The sequence below is a fragment of the Anguilla rostrata genome, unplaced genomic scaffold (assembly GCF_018555375.3).
Source record: "Anguilla rostrata isolate EN2019 unplaced genomic scaffold, ASM1855537v3 scaf0643, whole genome shotgun sequence".
NCBI classification, from domain to species: Eukaryota; Metazoa; Chordata; class Actinopteri; order Anguilliformes; family Anguillidae; genus Anguilla; species Anguilla rostrata.
The window spans coordinates 1-14,738 of record NW_026986113.1 but is presented as its reverse complement, the minus strand read 5'-3'; the positions used below and the strand labels follow the sequence as shown (position 1 = coordinate 14,738).

The following is a 14,738-nucleotide window of genomic DNA, read 5'->3' as shown; positions in this document are numbered from 1 at the left end:
TTTACGAAAATTTAAAAAGGGGATGTGCATTAAAAATACATAAATATGTCATCAAATAAATAGTGCATTTGCTAGGTAAACCAAATTCTAATTCAGTACAGTACAGCAAAGTGTGTGAACTGTTATCACTTTGAGTGTTGTTATTGTGTATGATACAGTGCACATTTACTGTATTGTCCTGCCAGTGAGGTCCAGTTGGGCTGCACTCCCAGGTTCCATCAAGAGTCATACTGAACATTGTTAGAAGTGTTTTTTCATTTTCCTTATCAGTGCAATTATGAGTTTTGCCAAAATAGATAACATTTGTGTCTTCTCAAAACTAGAACATGCTTAGACTGTGTCAGTCTGGACAATGGATGTAATTATCTGTTATCATATGAAATCAATGAACAAATTCAAAAAGGTAACAAAGCAAATCTTTATTTGTTACTGTAAAATAAATCTTTGCTCAGCAGACTGCAAAAATAAAAATCGTAGTTTGTAGCCCTGCCTGCTGAAAAAAAAAACAAAAAAAAACAAATACGTGATCAACCAAAGTTGCACATATTTCATTTGAAATATTAGCTCATCTCCCTCTTCTTCGTCCACCTCGTCCACCTCGTACACGTACACCTCCTCCTCTACCTCTCTGTGCTGCGTGTTGCTCCATTGTTTTCCAACACAATAGAGGTCATCTGAGGTCTCTTTTATGCTCCGACAGATAATTGAAAAGTTTAGCCAATTGAGTTTGAGGTGGTGTGGCATGAGTGAGACCAATTGGTACTTAAAGTTTGGCATTTGAAGGCCAGTGTTTTCCATGTGAACAAACAAGGCTTGATTATGAAAATTGTGCTAAATGATGAGATTTTGTGTGTAGAGTTGTGCAAAAATGTGATTTAGAATTGCTATTTGAGTGAAAACAAAGGAATTGTGCTTAGAGTTTTGCGGAAATAGTCTTTGTTGTTGACACATGAGCTTCAAGTTTTCACCATCGTGTGCATAGTTCCAGTTTTAGTGTTTAAACATTTGAGAAAAACTGTAATCGTGGTACATATAGCAGTGGCCTGATATGCATTCTATGTTTGCAGTTTACTTCTACCTGACTGCTTCCCCCCAGCAGGGAAACAGAGGGGTACAACCCCCCAGCAGGGAAACAGAGTGGCACAGCCCCCCCAGCAGGGAAACAGAGGGGCACAACCCCCCCAGCAGGGAAACAGAGGGGCACAGCCCCTCAGCAGAGAAACAGAGGGACACAACCCCCCCAGCAGGGAAACAGAGGGGTACAACCCCCCCAGCAGGGAAACAGAGGGGCACAGAAGACTCTGGGTCATCCCACCATGGATGGCACAGGGGAGGTAGCAGGTTATAGCAGTTTGATAAGGTGGTCTGGGAGGATGGACAGCATGGGAAAGTGTGGAGGACCGATCGCTCAGTTGGTCAGGCTGGCGGAAGATACCACAAGCCAGGCTTAGCTTCCTGATCAGGGCCAATTATGACACGCTGCCTTCTCCTCAGAACCTGCGATAATGGTTTGGTGCGGATGAGACCGTCCGCTCTGTGCTGCCCCCAAACGAGGCCTGTGGCACATTCTCTCAGGCTGTGAGACAGCTCCAGCACAGGGACACTGAGCAGGCCTCCGGCACGTTCTGTCAGGCTGTGAGACAGCTCCAGCACAGGGACACTGAGCAGGCCTCCGGCACAGGGATACAGAGCAGGCCTCCAGCACAGGGACACAGAGCAGGCCTCCGGCACATTCTGTCAGGCTGTGAGACGGCTCCAGCACAGGGGTGCTACAGATGGAGGTATGACCAGCTGCTGCGGAAGCTTCTGGAATTACTGGATACCAGCAGACAGGAGGCAAACAGAGACCCTCTCCTGTGAAAGAGCATAAAACCCACTTTGTGAGGCAAGCAGAGGAGGAGGGGTCCATAGGACACAAAGGTGGGAGTAGAGTCCTGGTACCAGGCAACCGCCCACTGCACCCAAAACAGCAGCAGAGGGTGGCAGCTGGTCTTCTGGATCAGTTTGAGCCTCTTTGTGTCCCTGGAGTAGAGGCTCCCAGCCCAGCACACACAGGTGTAGAACAGGACACCGGCCACAATGATCTGGTAGAACATGGCCAGCATCCTGCTACACACACCAAAGGAGCGTAACCTCCCCAGAAAGAAAAGCCTTCAGTCTAGTAGGGCCTCCAAAGATACAAACCACAGTATCAAACCATCTATATATGTGATCAGGTGAACATGGTGTATATGTGTTTGTGTGCGTGTGTGTGTGCATGTTGTGCATGTGTGTGCATGTGTGTATTGATGGCGCTGTGTATGTGCTCTGTGTGTACAATAAAGATGAGTATCTTCAATGCATCTACCAGAGCATTTCTTTGAAATTACACCCCCACCCTTGTGCTAAATTGATTTTAATAAAACATTATGTGTCGTGGCAGGAGTTTGAAATGGTCGAAAATATCAGAGTATTTATTTTTGCTATCAGACCTGTGGGCTGTATTGGAATACTAGAAACACAAAGTGGATGCTTTCTGTCACCCGGTGGTCTTGTGACGCTACTACAAGGGACTGAACTCCAGAGGGTGAAACTCAAGGCAGAAGTTGGGAGTTTCTAAAACGTTGACTGATCACTCCGGTTCCCTCTGTCTAATATAACATTTTTTGTAAAGATCTGAAACTAGGCACTAATATAAAAAATGAGGATGGGGGAAAATATTTTTCATGGCACTGTACATGCGGTAGACAGGTTTCCTTTAACAGGCTTTAATACAAGGGGCATCAGGGAGACACACTACACAGCCTGCAGAGGAGTTCTCAGAAGTTTGCTAATACCACACACCAGTATGGAGTATATAATCTTAACTGGAGCGAGCTCGTCTGAGTAACTTTCTCCCTGTTGTAATTACATCAAACACCCATGTAATAGAGCCACAGCTATGACATGACCTTATGTTTAGTCTTAAGGCTTTGCTTTTTCAACAAAAAATTCAGCTTTGGTACGATAAAAAGCCTACACATTAATGGATTATTTTACTGTGCTTGGATGAGAAAAAGAAACATTTATCACATTTCAGCTTGTGCACATGTATATTTTGTAATGGAATAGAACAGAAAAGCTGTTTTTTCATGCCGGAGGAAGACCTTTCATAAGCGGCTCTGACATGCAGTCATACGACCGCCCAAGGGGGGCCGCTAGAGGGCAATGAATCACAGATCCCTGTCCATTCTCCAAAGACTCACTAAGTTGTCTCAGTCTTGATAGTCGTTTCTAAGCATCACACCTCATAAGGTCACATCTCACAAGCATGGAGTCTCTGTCTGTGGTCACACACGTTTGTTACCTCAGTAATTAGGCCTCACAGCACACAACATAACAGCACAGTATAGTGCCTGGGACGGGGGTGGTATATCCCCATTGTGGGTGCCAGAGCTTTTTGGGTCCTCTCAGGAGTGCACTCAGGATGGCCCTGAGCTGCATCCCATCCTCCCCCATAGCTCTCCATTGCTGTTCTCCCTCATCACCACGGTAACAGGGAATGTGGAGACTGGGACAAGGCCACAGGCCTAGGCAGAAGTGGCCTGGAGTGCATACAGAAATACAGAAACATACACTTCCCTTAAGCTGCCAAGCAGCTGTACACTGCAGAACACAGTCTGAAGTACATTAATCACTGCAGGTTTCCCACTGAATCTACAGGAACTGAGGCAGAGCAGTGAAAGAATGGGCAGTGATTCAATATGTGCAATCATATAGACATGAAAACTGTTTCTCTGATCGATCAAACATTTAATTATTTGCTAAACATCTTAGTTTACAGTCACATCTACTGCAATTATTAAGACGAGAACACCTGTGGAGTTCTAGAAAAGACTGTTGTAAAAATGATATTGTAGTTCCTCTAAACAGCCACTAGATGATAGTGGAAGTTCAGTTTCACACTAAACTGTTGTCTTATGGGCGCTTCCTGGTTCAAAGCGTTATCTCATGTTTGGGCTGTGGCAAACATAATAGAATCTGCATAACAAGTAAGCAATAATCATTTTGCAGAGTTCTGAGAGCTAGCCTAATAGCTTGTCACTAGATGGATTACAGGAGCTTTCTCTGGTCAGAGTGTCACAGGCATCGGTATGAAGTTTGGCTTTTTGAGCCTTACTGCTGCACTAAGAGTTTAATCAAATTGTCATTATTGCAGACATCCTAAATGGTTGCATGTTTTCACTTGTGAGCAAGGACATAGACACTGATGTTTCTTATTCTGAAGGGACCCTTAATGCTTTCTTCAATTATAGATTCAGTGTTGGCTTTTAAACGTCTGCAGACAGAATGGTGTAATTCTTTCTTTATTAGGAGTATATGGTCACAATGACCACAATATACATTATTGAAATCAGATTTCTGTGATCAGATTCAGATACAAGAAATCTTAGACAAATAAAATGGTCTATAAATACACCCCCCTCCCTTGTCACAAAGATTTAAGGGCCACTGAACCATAAATGGCTTCCCCTACTATTATTTCTCATTGAATCTGATCATGAGATCTGATTTCATAAGTGTAACTCTGTCCACTGTAACATCAAATAATAGCCACAGATACACTATGTACAATCATGCAGTTACGGGCCAAATATAAATTATTTTGGTTACAGCTCACTGATACCATGTCAGCTGATGAGATTTTGTGCTTGGTCATTATATTTAATTATAACTGGCCATATTTTAAAGGCCTTTTTTGGCTAATCATTGTTCATAATTATGTTGATGTATTTATCAAGTTGGAAACTCAGTTGATTATCCATTGAGTAAACATGTTATTACAAATAAACTGCAGCTGTTTGCACTGAATCAAAATTTCATCTTTTAATTCTGGCAATGACCTGTCATATAAAACTTCTAGACACAACTCAGAAAGGTCTATAAAATCTGCCAGGCATCAATACAAGGACACGTTAGTGACTCAAAGAGAAAGAATAATTAATCCTCTGCATTTGACTCATTCTAACTACTTTTAGTGGGCAGCCACAGTGCAGTGGCCTTGGCCAAGGGCAATGGCAGGAGTTTACTGAACCTGACATACATGTCTTTAGTGTGGGAGGAAACCAGAGGACCCAGAGGAAATCAGCACGAATACAGGAACATGCTAGCTCCATGCAGAGAGGACATGAACCCCCCCCCCCCCCCCCCTTTTGAATGTGGAAAGTGCAAGCTCCATGGAAAATCAGCTCCTGTTTTCATCCTATTTTTTTAATGACAGACACAGATGTGATGAAAAACATACAAACAACAAATGACAAGTAACCTTACAAACTGACTTAAAAAGAAAACTAACAGCCAACAATTGGAGATGCACATATCAAAACGTACATAACAACAAACCTTACACCTAAATTTACAAACAAAAATAGACTGTTAAGAATGGAGATAACAAATAGCCTCGTGATAACAGAAACTACTCGCCACAAACATAAGCACATATACGGATATAACTTGTCACGAGGAAGTGAATGCGTCAGTGATGGTGTCAGGGACACTGAGGGAGACAGATGGTTTATTTTTTTATTTTTTATTTTTTCTGTCCATCGTCATATTGTGCATTTTGAAAAAAAGATTTCTTACAGTGACGCAGATGTTCGCTACAATCGAACAGGCTTATTTGCGGGTTTAGCCTACAGATGGTACCAATATATTGGAACAATTTAAGTCCCAACGGAATTGTAGAATTGTTCAATAGGGTTGGTACATGTACACGTTAAAATTAGGCAAATGTCTACATACAAGGAATGTTTGTCTTTTCTGGGTAACTAATTGACTACAATAAATGAATGCAACCAATGAAAATAAAACGACTTATTTGAACCAGTAAAAAAGTTAAAAAAAAAAAAAAAAAAAAAAATAGGTGTCAAAAGAGAAAGTGAAACTGTTTCAAACTCAAACGTCATTTTGAAGACGGAGGACAAAGAGGATGCAGTAAAAAAGGAATAAAACTGGATAAAAGAACGGAGTAAGTAGTCTGTTTTGGAGTGGGATGGGGAGAATAGAAGCTAGATGAGATGGGGTGTTTGGAGGAATAGGAATCTGCAACTATGATCGCAATTACGCTTAATTTAGTGAAATAAGACGGGTAATAAAATGGCGCCCGAGGAGTAGACGAGGAGTAATATGTTTTTTTCAAATTCCCCATTTAGGACCAAAAACAAAAAATACCCTTTCAAATGACTTTAAAAAATTTTAACGTTTATTTTAGCATTTATTTGGTATTTCATGATAATTTCACCTATTTGGATATGACGGAAGTCATGTCGTCAGGCCAAAAAGGAGCAGCCCTGAGGTGCAAAACACAAATACAATAAGAAAATGCAAAAACAAAAAGGAGCAGCCCTGAGGTGCAGAACATAAACATACAAAAACTAGCAGCCCTGGGGTGCAAAACACAAACATACAAAAACAAAAACTAGTAGCCCTGAAGTGCACTTCGGGGCTACTAGTTTTAGTTTTTGTATGTTGCATCTGCACCTCAGGGCTGCACGTTTTTGTATGTTTGTATTTTGCACCTCAGGGCTGCTCCTTTTTGTTTTTGCATTTTCTTATTGTATTTATGTTTTGCACTTCAGGGCTGCACATTTTTGTTTTTGTATGTTGCATCTGCACCTCTAGGCCGAAGGTTTTTGTTTTTGCGTTTTCTTTTTGTTTTTGTGTTTTGCACTTCAGAGCCACCGTACGAATTACAACTACTTAGAAACGGAGAACACATGATACAATGACTTTTTTGAGATAAAATTGGGCTACTTAAGAAATAATGATCTACTTTCATGACTTATTGATTTGGGTCGTTTTTGGATGTTTTCCAAGAAGATTTCTCACGAGCATGTTCGTGTATGTAAGGGGGATGGTTTATGGATAAATGTGCGGTCGAAACAGTGACTGGAAGCATGGGTAGTTAATTTTGCCATATGTTTTAAAATGTTACATGAAACGCAATAACAGGGATATCAGTCGGCTATAAATTGTCACTAGCATATGGTATACGCCTACAAGCAAAATACATGCATCTCAGATACTGACTTTATAGGGGTCACAATTATTGGCACCCTTAAATATTGTTAAAAATAAAATCTAACAGAGTGAACTTTACACCAGCATGTATATAAGACATTAAGCTGATCTCAGGCCTAAGGAACTGTGGCTTGCTGCTTCACTGGTATATAAAACTGAGGCAGCACGCTTACAAAATCAATTTTTCATCAAAAGCAACAAACTAACAAATGAAGAAAAAAAATGGTTGTTGACCTTCAAAAATAAGGAAATGGATCAAAAACTAAACAAAGAAATATACGACTTACTATTGTGAGACCAAATATGAATAATTTCAAAACCCCTGGAGTAGTGTTAAACCTGCCCAGTAGATGGCGCTAGTGATCTTAGCCAATGCACAGTGAGGTAGATGGTTCAGGGAGCAAAGAAATATCCAGTGGCCACAGTTGGAGAATTACAGAACCTGGTTGGATCGGGGGTCACCAAGTTTCTATTAATTGCTACATTAGATGCTCCAAAATTAGATGCCACCTCCATGCCAAAAGGCTATTTGGACTGGCTTCAGGAAAAATGGTTTTACTGGGAGTAATCGACAGTTTCAAGAATCTAAATCGTCTCCTTTGTCTCATCTACTGTGGTCCGGAGAGATGACATTAGAGCTCTTTGGCCAAGCATAGCTGTTATTTCATTTGTGGCCTTTCTGTTAGCTTGAACTAGTCTGCCCATTTTCCTCTGATCTCTCATTAAAAATGTGTTTTTTGTTTATCACACCATTCTATGTAAACTCTAGAGACTGTGCTGCATGAAAATCCCAGGAGGGCAGCTGTTTCTGTGATGCTGGAACCACCACATCTGGCACCATCCATATGGCACAGTCAAAGTCGCTTAGATCACACATCTTGCCCATTCTAATAGGTAAGGACCTGGCCTTGTACCCTATAGGTCACATGTTCGAGTCCCAGGTTGGACACTGCCGTAGTTCCCTTGAGCAAGGTACCTAACCTACATTACTTCAGTATATATCCAGCTGTATGGATGTAATGTAAAAAAAAAATGCGACAAAAAATAAGTTGTGTAAGTCGCTCTGGATAGGAGAGTTTGCTAAATGCCTGTAATGTAATGTAATGTCTATATTGAGTGTGCTGTTAGGAATAGCCTATTTGCATTAATGAGGGGGTATTTCGAATAAATGTGCCAGTATATAACACAAAGGATATAGGTTGGGTGTTAGTTAGAGTCTTTATTGTCCCCATGGGGGCAGTCTGTACTGCAGCATAGTATATAATAAATAGCAATGACTATATTTATGACAACAGATAAACATTAAAATCACTGCAAAATGTATCACTATTACTTATTAAGAAAGACAGTGACACTAGGGATAAACGAGTGTTTAATCCTGTTTGTTTTTAACATAGGGATTCTATTTTGAAATAGGGAGCCTACACCGATCAGCCCAACATTAAACCACCTGCCTAATATTGTGTGGGTCCCCCTCGTGCCGCCAAAACAGCTCTGACCCGTCGAGAGTTTTCAAAATCATGTGGAAATAATTCACCCTCTAACAATATCTTGGCTTTTTATAACCCTGTAGCAAGTAATAATGTAATAAACTACCAACAGTGTAATAATTCCCAATAATGTTATCCATATCAAATTTTTTATGTAATAAAAACCAATAATGTAATAAGTAGTAGTAGTAGCAGTGTACTTTATTGATCCCCGGGGGGAATTTGCACTGTTGCAGCTTAAAAGACAATAAAGTAACACAATCAGATACAAATTTACAGTAGATACAAAATATCAGATACAAATATACAGTAGATACAAATATGTACAGAAATACAAATATACCAGAGGACACCTTCAGAGGTGGAGACGGGGCAGAGCTGTTTTGGCGGCACGAGGGGGACCTACACAATATTAGGTAGGTGGTTTTAATGTTGTGGCTGATCGGTGTATATCTGCGCTCTGAGGGAAGTAATACAAACTGATTGAACAGGGGATGCTGGGAATCCCTCAGAATGGACTGGGCCTTCCTTATAGATCCTATCTGATACAGCTGGGAGGGCTCAGCTGTATCAGATGATCCTGCCAGCTAATTTTACAATGTTGGCCAGTCGACTCTTGCACTTAAGATTTAGGTTACCAAACCAGCAGATCATATTAAAGGTTAAAAGAGATTCAATAAAAGACTTTTAAAAGATAGTCATCTGTGTTGTGTCCACCTTGAAACTTCGGAGTAATAACTATTAAATGGGGAGAGGAGGTGCTCATGCAAAATTGAACAGGTCATTGAAATAAAAGGTTATTCTTGTATGTATTTATATAATCATTTTCTCTCATTTTTCTGAGACAACGACTTTCATGTTTGTTCTCTGTGGAGGACGTGACATTTCTAGTTGTATCTTCAAGCCTTCATGATAGCTTAATTGTCTCTGTGTCTATAATACATAATGGTCTTTAAATGTCATAAATTTGGATGTGAGATTACATGTTCTTGGACCTGGTGGTCTTTCCAGAGTAAAAAATTTAATGTGTATTTTATAAAATTGTTGTTATAATAAGAAAAACTGCACTTATATAGCATTATTCATAACAGATTGTTTTTATTGTTTTTTATTTTATTTAGTTTGTATTTTTATACATTTTTATTACTATATATATTATAACACAAAAAAACATAGAAATAATGTCATTTTGAACCTTTTTTCCCCTGGGTCTCAGAAGGATAAAGCTTAGTTGCTGATATCATTTTAAAATGCTCCAAAACTGCAGACCGCTCTCTGTTTCTGGCTGGTTCCATCTCTGCACAATGTCTCGGATTCTTAAAGCAGTCACTGTGACTCACTAGCTCACGACTGACACGAACTGCTTTCTCTACCCAAGAAACCTGCGCCAAAGCTTTGCTTCCTTTGAGTCAGTTACCAAAGCGGTCACATGGTTGTGTGTACCGAATGAAGCTTCGGACGTCATTGATCACGTGTTTATGGCAGAAACTAATCAAGCCTCGGCACACTGTTTCTAGTGCACTGTGATGTTTTTCTGGACACACGCTCCTGAGCTTCAGTATCAAGGGTAACACCACTCCTTTTGAGATGTCTGTATAGTACAAGTTCAGGGCCCATTTCAATTCTGCATTGCTTCCAGTCAAAACTATGCTATATTGTGTGTGTGTGTGTGTCTCTGTGTGTCCAAGCGAGTGTTCAGTGTGTGCTCATGTTATGTGTTTGCAGGCTAATTTGGGTTGGAAGCCACTTGTGGTCCAGTCTGGTCTGATGTGTTCCTGTCTCCTTAGATAGGGGGCGCTGTTTCTAAAATGAATCTCTCAGAGGAGCCAAAGACCAAAGGAGGAACCCTCAGCAGTGAGAGGAAGAGGTACAAATGCATGAATCAGATATTTAATGTGACGCCGGGCACCCACCGCACGCGTAGCGTAAGCGGCACGTAAGCAGCACTGCGAAGCAGCACGGCGCGGCGCGTAGCGTGTCTCCACTGGTTCCGTTTGTGTCGCGCAAAGGCTTGCTTAAAGCTCTATATTCCTAGTAGCTCTCGCAGTCTGCAGTGGGATTACATCGTGTATTTCACATTTGTTCACGACTGTTGATTATGGGTAAGTGAATACTTGGTGAGAGACCTTTTTCAGTCTGTTAATATGGTAATATTTTTTAACACATGTAAATACGTGAGAAAGTAAACGCTTTAAAGCATTACCATAAGCTTAAATCGCAACGTAGCCTACATAATAATCAATCTCAAACTGCATTAATTTATTTGCTTGGTTAACAAGCGTGCCAACTTTATGAAGAATATGTAATGATCATAATAATAAATATAGCTGCGAGCAGCAATGGCGGGGCCAAGCACGAATGGGGCGCCTGGCCGACAAGCTGCCGGAGGATCCCCTGAAGACGACACCAGTCCGTCGCAGGGAGAACGGCATAACCATTCTGCAAAGTTTTGTAAAAACCGACCAGTCGGTTATAGGGGCCGCAATAGACTTCCATGGCAGAAAGCATTTGAAGCATTTGTCAAAACAGTTTAATTTGTGGAAGATCACAGCCCTAGGACACAAGATGAGCACAGTGCACAATGGCTACTTGTACCTACATTGTCTCGGGAACCGAGAGCCCACCTCTGCATGTGCCTGCCCCCATGAAAATTAGGAGATCTTGGCTCATCGCTGACAAACTCACCAGCACAAACCTGTGGCCCCTACCTCAGCACTACCAGTTCGGCCTGTGATCACTTTAGGCCTGGAGGTGTTCTGCTCAGCAGTGCCTGTCCTGGCAGCATCACCAAGATTCCTGAAGGCCCCTATGTCATGTATGGCGAACTCACCAGCACCGCTCTGGAACCTAGACTAAACACGGTCTGATCCAGTGTTCCCATTTGGTTGACTGGAGATCCCTCCCTGGTTGTAGTCATTTTTGCCTGCGCCACCTGCAGCCTGCAAGCCCCTGACACTACATGGCCTGACCTGCAAGCACCACCTGGGTACTTTGAGATTCCCAGCTCACCACACCAAAACCTGCTGGTGCAATCCTTGGGCTTGGAGGTCCCTACCTTCCTGCTGCCTGACCTGCAGAGGCCCCTGGTTGTCCACTGCGTGCTGCCTGACCTGCAGAGGCCCCTGGTTGTCCACTGCCTGCTGCCTGACCTGCAGAGGCCCCTGGTTGTCTTCTGCCTGCTGCCTAACGTGCAGAGGCCCCTGGTTGTCTGGAGGGCCTTTATTAACTGTTGCTAGTACCTAGGCTACAGCACTCATGTGCGACCTCCAGTCCTGCCACAGGGTGTGTTGGAAGGCTCCTCCTCCATCTCTGCTGACAGACAGCAACTCTTATGTGACTTTACAACCCAAAGAACCTCATTTGACCATACTGACCTCTTGAGTATTATAGACATTTGTACTCCTTAGGAAGGAAATTCCATCCCCTTTTCATTTTGACTCGGCTTGTCAAGCAAGATATTTTTTTCCCAAGTTGACTGAAATGTTCTCATATTCCTGTTCACACTTTATTCCTAATGTAATCGTACTGTTGTCATGTTTGTATTATTTTATCCAGAATTTCATTGCTGGTTTGACAATTTCTTTGGAAATCACCTTAATATGTGTCATTGCATTTACTGAAACCATTGTTTTTAGCACCTTCAGTTGTATCACATTTATTATTGGAAATGCTATTCATGTTGTCAATCGTATGTATTTTCAGTGGTATGACAATAAATAAATGTAATCATTATTTATGTGGTTATTATCAATCAATAGGTATACTCATTGCTCATTAATAAATCTTAGCAAAAGTTGCGTTTTTGCAACATGCCTATAGGTACCGAAAAATTGTATTTTTCTCATTTTAGTTATGCCAGATAGAGGTTGTATGAAACAATACCAGTGATATAACCTAATTATTATAATATGCATCCAAGCTTTGACAGCTGGCCAGCTACTTGAAGGTTGTCACTTGAAGGTTTGGCCTGTTGGTGGCGCTACAGAGTTGGATGTATTGACATGAAATTCGACGCCTGGATACATTGGACGGTCCTTTATCAACATGGCAATTTTCATAAAAATCCACCAAGGGTATCCGTGTCTACTCGGATTTCTAATACCCTTGAACCACTTCTTTGTGAAAAGTAACCGTTTTATAGCTAAATGGCGCCATCTGCTGTAGGTAATGTTTAATGACATTAAAAAGTCGACTTCTATGGCAGAATGCATTTGAAGCATTTTTCAAAAATGTCTAATTTGAGGACGATCCAATTGGCGGGGCTTATGGGTCCTAATTAGAAACTTGTTACCCTTGACGAGTTGCACATATGTGCAAAATTTCATGACTGTAGCTCAAATGGGGACGGAGATACGCTTGTTCAAAGTTATCTAAGAAAAACACCTTTTTAATAATAATAATAAATAATCCATAATCAACCATTGGGAATTCCTGTGTCGTCTTGTTATTCACGTCAAAACATTTATATGATCATATTTAGTAAAATCAGTTAATCGTCAAAAAGATAGCGTAACAGTTTAAACTTGAAGGGATATGAACACCACAACGTCATGAACGCCGGAAGCTTTGAAGTACAAGTGCAATAAAGGCTTGCTTACAACTTCATTTATAAAATAGGTGCATTTTCATCGGCAAGACCACTAAATCTGATTTTTTAAAGCACTGAGGATTATCTGATTTTATTAACAAGCCCTTTTTGAAAGCACGGCGAACGAAGACATCAGAGAGGCTGAGCAATGGTTGGTTAAAAACTACCTTCCAACACTCGAGCTAACAAACCGCTGCTCGGTGCATTCACTTCTACATCATTCAATAGGCTACGTCTTTCTGTGGTGTATTTTCAAATTTACTCCGCCCCCTCCGCAAAATAAGATAGCGAAACGAAGTTTGCCTTTTTCCCAGGTTCCAGTTAAAAAAAAAAAATTTCCTGCCAGGACAATAGAAAAACGAAAAGGCTTGTATTTTTTAGCTGCTTACAAAATATCTGGTGTTTATCTGGTTTTATCTTTCTCCACTACTGCAAGAGGGAACTAGGGACACACCCTCAGTAATATAAGGATGAAATATAAATTAAAGCATGTATACCTAGCATTTTAGAGCATATTTCTGTTTATAAACAGGCCATCGTGACGCGCGACAAGCCGAAAAAATAGAACAGAAGCGAAAAACTACGCTTCAGTTCGCTTGTGTCGCGCGAGCTTCGCAGCCGGTTTGCGACACGTTCGCAACTGGTGGAGACGACGTCGCCCGCTGCCGTTGTAATAACAGTACTTCAACTACGCTTCAGTTACGAGCGTAGTGCGCTCGCGGTCGATACGCGTGCGGTGGGTGCCCGGCTTGATATGAGTTAGAGTTGCAGTAAGAGGATGAGTTTAACTGGAATCTCTGTTTCCATGTTTTGTTCACAGGGTCCAGGTAGAAAGAGCAGGGTCACCTGTACCCAGCTGTGTGTCTCCGAAGAGTGATCCTTCAATGGATCCTCCACTCACTTTCAAAGGAGAGTTCACAGGTGATCAGAGGTAATTAAATGGGCTTAAATTGACACTACTGTTTAACCCCTTAACCCCAAGCATTTAAAAAGGCAATTCCCACCTGGTTTGCAGTGCTCTTAGAGGTCCAGGAAACTAGATTGTTGTTATATTCCCCAGAAGTGACGACAGATTTTCTTCTTAATGCTTCTTTCACGTTTTTAACCGAATTAGAACCATTGAATTGTAATAGACACGGTTAGATTATTGCAACCTGTTTAGCAGACATGGGCAGGTTGGGTGTGTATCCTGCGCTCATTAACATTCATACTTGTAAGACAGGTCATATGTAAACCATTTCTCATCGCTAGCTCGGTTAGAGCTGGTTAGAGCAGATTGTCCCATGCAGTACCCAACAAAATGAAAGAAAGTAACATAAACTAGGCGTTCCCATCATATAATTAAACCTGAAGATTATTCAACTTGTAATAGCATTGTAACACTGAGCTACTGTACACTAACATTACACTCTATAGCAGTCTCAAATTCTGGACATTACACCCAAATAAAGACAGGCTTTGATTCCACATGTTTTAGCTTGAAAATGTTTTAATTGTTGCTAGCTAATGGTAGGCATCCTTACCGATCCAGCACGTTCTGCGAAAAGTTATTTTGTTCTGAGAAAATGGGCAATGCAAATACTAACTGCACTGGTTATTGTAATACTGGAGTGCCTGTGGAC

The 14,738-nt window shown here is 41.3% G+C and overlaps 1 long non-coding RNA gene across 1 annotated transcript; it reads left to right on the top strand.

Annotated features, from left to right (window-relative positions):
- The first annotated feature begins 5,607 nt into the window (after positions 1–5,607).
- Positions 5,608–14,049, top strand: LOC135246647 (uncharacterized). Its single transcript, XR_010327827.1, has 4 exons — positions 5,608–5,986; positions 7,808–7,932; positions 10,316–10,395; positions 13,937–14,049. It is a non-coding gene; the product is annotated as an uncharacterized LOC135246647 (long non-coding RNA).
- Positions 14,050–14,738: the final 689 nt, after the last annotated feature.